Raw genomic sequence first — 10,077 nt, 5'->3', positions numbered from 1 at the left:
TCCTGTGTGGGTGCAGGGGACCTGGATCAGAAGTGGAGAGGCCGGCCCCACGCAAGACCACAGACATTACTGGCAGGAAGTGTTTCGTGAGAAGAGTGAGGGTGCCTTCCAGGAAAGACAGAGTGCCAAAAGGCAACGGACTCTCCCTGTGTTGCACTCCAACGAAGAGCTCGCTCACGACGGCAGCTACCACCACGACGTAAAGACGCCTTGTCTACCAGTCAGCACAAGAGAAAAAGCGGAGCAGTTATCAGGCATTTTCAAGCGTGTTAAGAGGTATAACAATGAGAGCTTACTAATATCCACAGTCTCCCAAAAAGAAACAGGGGACAAATGAAATCCCCACAATGCTCACAAGCCCAAGCTTCCAGGGTCCCCATTTGGGACATGGAGTGGTGGACAGCTACAGCGGGAGGAGACCTCCTGGCAGGGTCTCCGAGCACGGTCTGCACCTGCGCAGGCATCGCCTGGGGAGCCGTTAACACGAACACTCACTAACAAGCCAGTCGTGGGGTCCATTTGAGTGGGTTTTGGGTTTGATTCTGAATCTGAGTGTGGGGTGTGGAAACTTGCATTTTGTTTGTTTGTTTTTACCAAATTTCCTGCTCCCTTGGAGGCCATATGACCGCCTCAACTCCCTCAATTTCAGGTGAGAAAGTTCAGGCTCATGAAGGGGAAGGCCACCCAGCCATTTTAGTGGCAAAGCTGGAGTGGATCCAGGTCCTCTCACTCCCCAGTCAAGCTCCTTCCTACCACACCCATCGCTTCTGAAGTAATTCGTTCCCTTATTTCATGACTAATAAGCGCATCCTAAGAACAAATGCTATACTCTCAGGAATGTGATTCTGGATAATTCTGAACTCCTCCAACTTCACGTTTTAGTGGACTTCAAGAAATACTGTTAAAGGAAAGTCCAAAGAATATGGAGGAATGGAAACTAATTCTTTAGCACATCAGAAAGTGATAAGGCTGGCAAGCCAAGAAATCTTTGCTTTTTTCCACTCATAGGGAAGTATAGTGGACATGCAAATAATTTCTTTTCAGTGAAAAAAAAAAGAGATAATTCCATTTTCATTATATAGTTGAATGAGAGTTATTGCCTGAACTTTCTAGAATTATACTTTGATGTAGGAAATGATTGCTGAGGTCACAGGTGAGAGAGTAGCTTCTCTGTGGAGCCCTCCCTGCATTTCTGAGAGTGCCTGCCATATTCTCCCTGTTCACTTAACACCCCTCGTGGGCACAATGTGCCTCTCCCTTCTCTGCCAATTGCCAAATGGTGGCAGTCACCTCTTCAGGATAGGGACCATTACCGGCTTTGCATTTCCATTTTTGTGTTTTCACATGATTGATGCTTGCCACATTTTTTTTTTCCCAAGAATGACTCAGTCGACCAGGCTTTCTTGACAAATGAAGACTCTTCACTGGTGTGCATGTCGAATGAGAGAGAGGCCCAGATCATAAGCATTTTTGCACATCTCATTGGGTTCCAAGTCAACCTGCTGAAACAAGGCTTGCATGGGCAAAATTGTGAAGAAGTGGCTGCTTTTGGAGACATCCTTCTTTTTGGAAAGAGTAGTAAGCACACACACACACACACACATCTATAATTTCAAGCTAACAGTAACCTGAAAGTTAAATGTTTCCTTATCTTCATTTTCCAGAGGAGAAAATTGAGGCCCAGAGATGGAACATAAGAAGCAGACAGAATTTAAGCTCAGCTTTTTACTGATTCCAAAGCCCAGGGTTGCTGGAGGTTTTATCACCTGCTAGCTATATAATCCTGAACAAGTTACCTAACTTCCCTAAGCCTCTGTTTCCTTATGACACCTGGGTTGCAGGGTTATTGTAAAAATCAGACACTGTGCATGAAAAGTAACCATGGTACCTGCCATATTGTCAGTGTCTAATTAAAGCTGGCAATCATAATTGTCATTGCGACTGTTTTGACACCTGAGTGTGCCTGTCTCATGTATCTAACCTCACACTCACCTTCAGCCCAGACTGTTCCCCAGCTGCCAAGGCTCAACCAGGGTTGTTCTTGGGGCCTCCCATCCTTGAGCAGTGCTTCTGAGATCTTATTAACCTGCTCAAAAATCTCCTAAGGATCTTGCTCAAGTCCAGAGCCTGACTCAGTGGGTTTGGGGGTAGCCCAGGATTCCGCATGTCTCACAAACTCCCAGGAAGTGCAGCTGGTATTGGTGTCAGCACCACTTGAGTCTTCCTACAAGGCCCATCCTCTCCTCCCACCATTCCTCCCTGCCTGCTGTCCTCTCCCCAGCCCCGTCTCATTCCGACAGGGGCTTCTTTGTGCTGCTGTGATAACAGAGGATGGGATATAAACGGTTTTCCCAGGTCACAAACCTGCCTTCACTGTGGATGTCTGCATTTCAAGGCTTCCCCCTACCACCTATGTTCCTTGACGTAGTTTTAAATAGCTGTGAACAGAAGATACTTGTGAAGGAAAATGGATAGGAGTCAGGTCCTAGGAGAAAGCTTTGTGGAACTATCAAGTCACAGGTAGTAATGGCCTTTTACTTTATGTGCCCATCTAGCAAGTAAATAAAATAATTAAGCATGACTTCAACATGAATTCTCTTCTAAGCCTATCTTTTATCTTAAAAGTAGTTTATGGATGCCAGCACAGCACTCCTGTAGAAATGTTGATTAACTTTTTGTGCAATTGGGCTGCTAATAGGCAGTACTGTAGCTTTGGGAAATCAAACAAATATTGACAGAGCCCAGCAGAATGCTTCTCCCATGGACCACCTACCCACTTCTCCCTTGGGAGAAGATTCAATAATTGACATTATCAATCCTCATCGACCCAAGTTTAGAAAAAATTCTTGAAAAAAAATTATATATAAAAAATATACACACACACACACACCATCAAGAGGCAGGTTTGATGCAGCAGACTTAGGACTCTGCTTGGAAAGTCCACATCCCATGTGTCTGATATATACAATATTGGAGTATCTGGTTCAGGTGCTGTCTCTGTTTCCAATGCCAGCTTCCTGCTAATGCACACCCTGGGAGGCAAGTGATGTCTAAAGAATTTGGGTCCCTGCCACCTACCTGGGAGACCCACATTGAGTTCCTGGCTCTTGGCTTTGGCCTGGCCCAGCCCCAGTTGTTACACACATTTGATGAGTGAACCAGCTGGTAGATGATGATTTTTCTGTCTCTCTGCAGTTCAAATACATTAAAAAAATTTTTAAGCCCTTGTTACAATGTTATTCATGCTCTGCCCATTTTTACATATTGAGGATATTGATTCATAGGACTTAAGTATAAGGCCCTAAAGAATGGTTATCTCAGAAGACAAATCAATCATTTAGAAATTCCCAGAAAATTACCTTGCAAACATCAGTATTTTGTGCATCATTCAATCAACATCATCAAAATGAAAGGAGCCCAATGTTTATGCCCAGAAAGAGCTGCCATTAACAGTGGTTAGCTATCTAGAGTGACACAGCTGGTTGTCCACTGAATTACATCCTGCAGCTGCTCCTACGCCATGAGCAGCTACCACCTCTATCTTGCTGTCAGACTCCGAAAGACAAGAACACGCCCAATATTGCTTCCCTCCCTTACAACCAGGGTTGGCACAAGGGACCTAACCTGTGTTTCAGGGACCTGCAGGGCAGCCAACTGGTTTCCCTCCCAGCTAACAAGCAACCCCCTGAGAATGCATCTTTCTTTTGTGTTCTGGAGTGACTTCGGGAAGACAAGGGGTACCGGGATGGAGGCAGCCATCTTATATTCCCAGGACCAAAGAGCTGAGAACAAAAACCAAACCCTGAGGAGAAAACAGCAGAAATATGAAAGCACTGGGTTTTCAGCGGCATTGCAGAGCTGCTGCTTCCTGCGTGGAGCTGCCCTTGCTTTGTTGGCTCCCCTGTTCCTGGTAACACAAGGCCTCCCGCCTGGTGCTCCAGTCCTCGGGAACAGAGGTCCTAGGATTGTAACGGGGTGCTTCGGCAGCCGAGTGCAGTGTATTTCCTGAACTCTTCCTGCGGTGGCCCAGAGCCTGGCTGTGGTCGGCTGCCCTGGGAAACAGGCTCTCACTAATGGAAGCCATAGGAATGTGCTCTGCTGGGCCCAGCCAGGCAGCCCGACCCTGCTTCCTTCCTGTGCCAAATTCCTGGTGTCATTTGTAACAAAATCTTAGGTTTGAGGCCAATAGTGGTTTGTAGAGCTTTTAGTTTCATGGATAGATAGATGTTTAGGGAAGTTTGTTTCTCTGAATCTGACCTGTAAATTGCAGTCTTTGCAGTCATAGACATGGACTAGAATTGAAAAGCAGACTATGAGGGCAGATAGAAACCGTTTATGTTCTTTGGAAATGCTGCCTTTAGAAAGGTTTTTTCCTTAAGGTGAACCATGTCCACTGAAATGGAGCCCAGATCCTGAAATTACACTGTGATGTTTTGCGAACACTGTAGTAAGTGCAAAATTATTCAATATTACTTTTGGAAACTTACAGGAGCCCCTTGTTAAAAAAACTTAGAAGGTGTGTTGATTTTACCTTTCCTCTTTTCTTTGAGATTTTTTTTTTAAAAAAAATCTTTAATAAAAAATCAGAAGTTGCTTTTCTGATGTACACTGATCTTTCTTCACATTTAACTTGATGGTCTGTATTCATCTGTTATGGCAGTTACTGTTTGTGTATATGATATTCAACTTTCAAAAAGGTGGACGATTTTAGAATTAGAAATTCTTACCATTTTCTACTTAAAGCCTTATTGGTTCAAGATTTTAAGTGTTGCAATAGTAAAAATAATGGTTGATGTCTTTAATTTACTTTATTTTATTGTCATTCTTTTCAAATCTATTTTTAAATACCAGTGAAATTTATAAGCAAAATGCATTTCATTCCACATGCATTAAAAAAAAAAACTTGGCACAGGAAGGCTGCACTGGTAGTTAACCATTATGTTTTCTAAAAAAAATTATTACAATAAAGACATCATATTTCATGTGTTCCATAGGTATAGTTCCAAGAAGATAACCACACTTCCCTCACTCCCTTGTTCCCCCTTCTAATCCCCCTTCCTTTCTCCCCTCTCCTCATCAGTTTTTGCAAAACCATAATTTTAATCCACTCTATATTCACAGGTTTAATTCACCACTAATCATAATATTCAACAAATGAAAAATAGGAAGACCACAGTTCCATACAGGTATAAACAAGGGCTAAAAGCAACAGTCATATCCCAAAATGTCCACTTCATTCCATACATCTTTTTGTATTCTATATTAACTGCTACATATCAGAGAAAACATGTATTTGTCTTTCCGAGACTGGTTTATTTCATTAAGTATAATGGTTTCCAGTTGCATCCATTTTGTTGCAAAAAACAAGACTTCATTCTTTTTTATTCCTGAGTAGTATTCCATTGTGTATATATACCACATTTTCTTTTTCCAGTAATTAGTTGATGGACATCTGGACTATTGTGAATTGAACTTCAATTTACATAAAAGTATGGAACCCTTCATGAATTTGTGTATCATCTGTATGCTGGGGCCATGTTAACCTTCTCTGTATCATTCCAATTTTAGTAAGAACACCCATTACATTTTGAAAGTATAAGATGCAAGTGATCGGACAAGCAAAGAAACAAAAATAAAACCAGTGAAGAAAAAAGGCAGTGTCACAGAGGACACATTTGGAAAGCTACAATAATGTCACCCATGTCAACTCTGGTTCCTGGGTTCTATACTCACTCTTCCAAAGACAGAAGAGAAAAAGGGTCTAAGAAATGGAAGGACAGCCAGATCTAGTCAGCCTGAGGCTTCAGCTCCACCTAACTCCTACTTCTCTCAACTTCCCACCCCTTACCTCCACTGTCAAGGCCACACTTGTGTGAATGTTTATATTATGTTCATGATATGACACAAGTAAGTAGGAGGCCCACATCAGTCTTTGAAGTAAGAAATGGAGAGGACACAATGCAGAAGTGTTAAGCTAGATATATTTAAATATGTCTCTCCTTCCTCTCCACTCAGATTAGGTCTTTGAGTCCACCCCTGCTTGAATATCCATTCACGGTCACTTCTAGTCAGAGACTGCAGAGTTTCACCCATGGAACCATATGTTCTGGTGGCTACACCCTCAGCCACCCTCTGTCAGTGCAAAGTGCATGAGCACCTTAAAATTCTCCAGGCACTCCATCTTCAGCACCTTTGCCATGCCTCTGTCTGACATTCCTTTTCTACATCACTGGGGTTTACTCCTACTTCTGCAGTCTGCTGGAGCATCATCCCCTATAGGTAGCCTCATGTAATTACTCCATCCCCTCCTCTGAGCTTTTCTCTTGTCTTGATTAGGATTTGGCAATGATCACACTGAACTATATCTATATTTAAACTCTCAGTATTCACTATGATGATTTATAGTAGGTAGATATGAATATTTGTTGATTGGTTGAATTCTGATAAAGTTTCTGCCTTATTCTTGGGCTTTATCCTACTTACCCCATAACTCAGTTCTTACAATTGCCCTCCTGACTTCATCCCTGTTCTCAAGTTTTGTTTGTGCTAATTGTCCAGAAACTCAATCCCATTCAAGGGCTACCGATTTGTGTTGTCTTATTATTACCTTCACGCACCACTGTTGGGACCTTGGCTAAACTCTAAGACAGCATCAGCCCTGCCACTTGTTCAAAGACCTACCAAGAATCATGTGGCCAACAATGTGACAAATGCCAGGTTTCACCTGCTCTTGGAATACAAGAGGCACCTGATTCATCAGAAAACTGATGACTGCTAATTTGCCCCAACTCCCCCAGACTACCTGGTTTATATCAAAGAACCCTGTACCCCTTGTCCTCATATTTGCTCACCAGACTGAACTTCTGTGCCAGCAACTATGGCTCCCTTAGCAATTGTTCTGCTTCCAACCACCCTCTAGTGCACACAAGTGCTGTCTTGTCTGATCGTCTTGCCTGTCTAGGATATAATTGACAATGTTCTGTAAAATTTCAGTATGTGCCAGGCAGACTCTACTGGATTTGAGATCTGCTTACACTTTGGAGTATGCAGACAGGTATGGGGCAAGAATTAAAAGCTATGTGAGACTGATTAGGAATATAGAGGTGGCACAGAGTAAAGAAAGCCCACGAGACGGACTATTGAATATAGTGAGATAATGAGTTTAGCTTCTAAAGGAAGATAATGAGTTCAGCTTCTGAACCTTCTAAAGAGTTTAGGTCTAAAGCTAATGAGTACAGTTTTGGATACAGAAAGGGGTGATATTAAAATATTGACTGAAGTATGACATGGCATCAGCCAATCAGCACAGATGCCAGAGTTGGGCTATATGGACACCTATCTGTCTTATATATATCATGGGGGGAGGAGGGAGCTGGCAGAGTAAGCTACTGAGTGTTCAGAGGGTCTTTGATCTGTGGCAGGCTCCATAAATCTCAGATAAACTTCTCATCTAAACTTCTACCTTCTTCTCCCTTGCCCCTCCCTGTCAAGCTTAGACCATGTCTATATGCCACTGGGTAGTAGATTTAACCTTTTTTTTTATCCACTTGTCTACTCTTTCTTTGTCTTAAAATTACCTCCAGATTCCTAGTTAAAGCACTCCATTGTACTCATCCTTGTACCATTTTTTTGTGACTTTGTAAGAGTGTGCTAACCCTCTTCCCTTCAGCATGTAAAGACCTCTTTTATCCTCACAAACAAGAGAGGGCTGACTTCTGTGGATTTATGCAAATTCAGTTTTTAACCTGCCAGCCAAAGAAGAGGGCACAGAGATTAATTCTTAAGATGTTTTTCAGCTTTTGAATTTGCTGTTCCAGGGAGGATGTTTTTGATTTTTCTTTTTGGCAGATTTGATGTAGACATAAAGACGGAAAGTTAATTGTTAGCTCTGGGCATTCAAAGAGGTGAGGATTTTTACCTACCCTGCTTAGAAAGGACAAACATATTGCCTAAGGATTTAACTCTGGATTAGTAGCTTCTGATTCAAATTGAAAAGACAATAAATGTCAAATAACCAAATTGGTTGCACTGGGGGTCACTCATTTGAGACAGCAGAGAGTTAGCATATATAATGAGAAAAGCACTAGCAGAGGAAGTGAGGAAGTGGGGATGCTGGATTCCAGTCTCACTTCTGCCAGTGTCATACTGGGAGAGTAGGAGACTTTGATTTCCCCAATTCCTCATCTGCTTCCTCTCTTACCTTCAGGCATGTTGGAGGCTGCGATAGCTGGAAAGCACTAGCGTTGTGCCTACCAGTCCTCAGGCTGATTATAAAGCTTCTGTCCTTCTTCTCAGCTGCTTTAGTGTGTATGAGGGGCATGGCCAGCTGGCTGTTTGTCATGCAAGACAGTCCGTGGCCTGTGCAGTGGAGACAGCCTGCCACCTCACAATTCCTGCGATGTGAGCTGTGCCGAGTGATAACAAGAATGCCCATTCATATGACTGGGAAGTGTTTGCCTCTTGAGTGTTCTCAAGAGTGCCCCCACCTCACCCGCTGCGACACATTTCCTAACTTACCATCCTTTAGACCCATGAGTAAGCTTTGTGGTCTTGAAGCTTCTGCTCTGGCAGAATTAGCCACCTCCTCTGAACATTCAATACGCCCCTCTTGGCCAGCACATCTCTCCCAGATGAGTGGCAAGGAGTTGGAGGCACATCATTTTTCGTGGATCGTCCAAAGATGATGTTAAGCATAGGGTTATCTAGAGAGAATAAGATGTTATCTGATGACTACACTTGCAGAGAAAAATTTATTTACCAGCTTTTACTGCCAAATACCTGAACAGATAAAATATATTGATTGTGCGATTTTCTTCATTACCTATCCTCATATTACACCTCTGAAATCTGGTTCCACTCCTACCAAAAAGGCAAAATGGTTTTCTTTGTGTTTTTCTACCATGCTTGTGTCATTTTCTCAGTTATTACCACATTAAATATCTCTGGGGCATTTGATGCTATTGATTATCTTCTTCCTAAGACTGCGTCTGATCACTGCCTTCTCCCTTCACCACTTCTATTCTTACCATCAGTGATTTTCAGTTTCTCCTATTGACCATTTTCCAAGGCTTTGTTCTTGGCTCTGGGTCCATCCTTTCTCAAAAGTAATACTTTTATCAAATTGATGGTGACTCCACACAAATCTTTTAAATCCTGACCTCTCACATAAACTCTCTTCCGTATATCTAGCTACTCACTCTTCTACTTGGATATCCAGTCCCCCCTACCTACCCGAGTTCTCCACTCTAGGAAACAGAGTGGGTTAAAACTGGCTCTAATGACTTACTGGTTGAGGGACTGTGGGCAACTTATTCTGTATTGCCTCCACTTCCTCAACTAGAGAATGGGGTGAAGGTGGTAGTAACAAAATCCCTCTCAGTGGATTTAAAGAGTGACATAAGGAAAGTGTTTAATGTCCTGGAATCATACTAAGTGTTTTTTAAAGAGCTTATATGGTTACTAACATTATTTACAATTCTGTCTTCTCCTTGCTCCTTCATTGACTAATATACCAAGTCATTTCTCTCCCTCCGTAACAATCCCTCTACTTTCCATCTCTGCTTCATTTCCACTATCCTTTGAATGATTGTCTGCAGGACCTTAGAGCTGCGATGTCAGAGCCTCTTTGCTGAGTGTGGTATCTCTTACTAAGCTGCTTGCAGTTCAAAAAGTGTTCCCACTATCAATGAATCACATTAGAAATCTTTAAGTAGATACTCAAGCCTCAGCCTCAATGGTTCCTGCTTTGGTGGACACCTAGGTCAATCTCTGCTAAATATTATATAAATTTCTACCACAGTCAACCCAGTAAACTTGTGTGTTCCTGAAAATGACAAACCATTTCTACTGCCTAAGAATGTATTTAGATGGCGGTATCTGCTTTTGGTAAGGGAACTGCGGAGTAGGTGTCTCTTGAGCTCCATGTATTTGTCACACTGATATTTCTAACAAATATATCTTAAATTGATTGATTTTGAAGGAAGAATGGAATCCTTTCTTTTAAAAAATATGTGTTTGTTTATTTATTTTGAAGGTGGAGTGACATAGAGAGAGCTTCAAAATGATGGTTCATTCCCC

General features: G+C 42.3%; 1 non-coding gene across 1 annotated transcript; it reads right to left on the bottom strand.

Annotated features, from left to right (window-relative positions):
• Positions 1-5,485: 5,485 nt before the first annotated feature.
• On the bottom strand, positions 5,486-5,597 carry LOC127491886 (U6 spliceosomal RNA). Its single transcript, XR_007920818.2, has one exon. It is a non-coding gene; the product is annotated as a U6 spliceosomal RNA (small nuclear RNA).
• Between the last annotated feature and the right edge of the window lie 4,480 nt (positions 5,598-10,077).

This window comes from Oryctolagus cuniculus, chromosome 3 (genome assembly GCF_051225735.1).
Source record: "Oryctolagus cuniculus isolate XC-2025 breed Fujian yellow rabbit chromosome 3, ASM5122573v1, whole genome shotgun sequence".
Taxonomy (NCBI): domain Eukaryota; kingdom Metazoa; phylum Chordata; class Mammalia; order Lagomorpha; family Leporidae; genus Oryctolagus; species Oryctolagus cuniculus.
The sequence above is the reverse complement of the archived record's forward strand: the minus strand, read 5'-3'. Positions and strand labels throughout refer to the sequence as shown.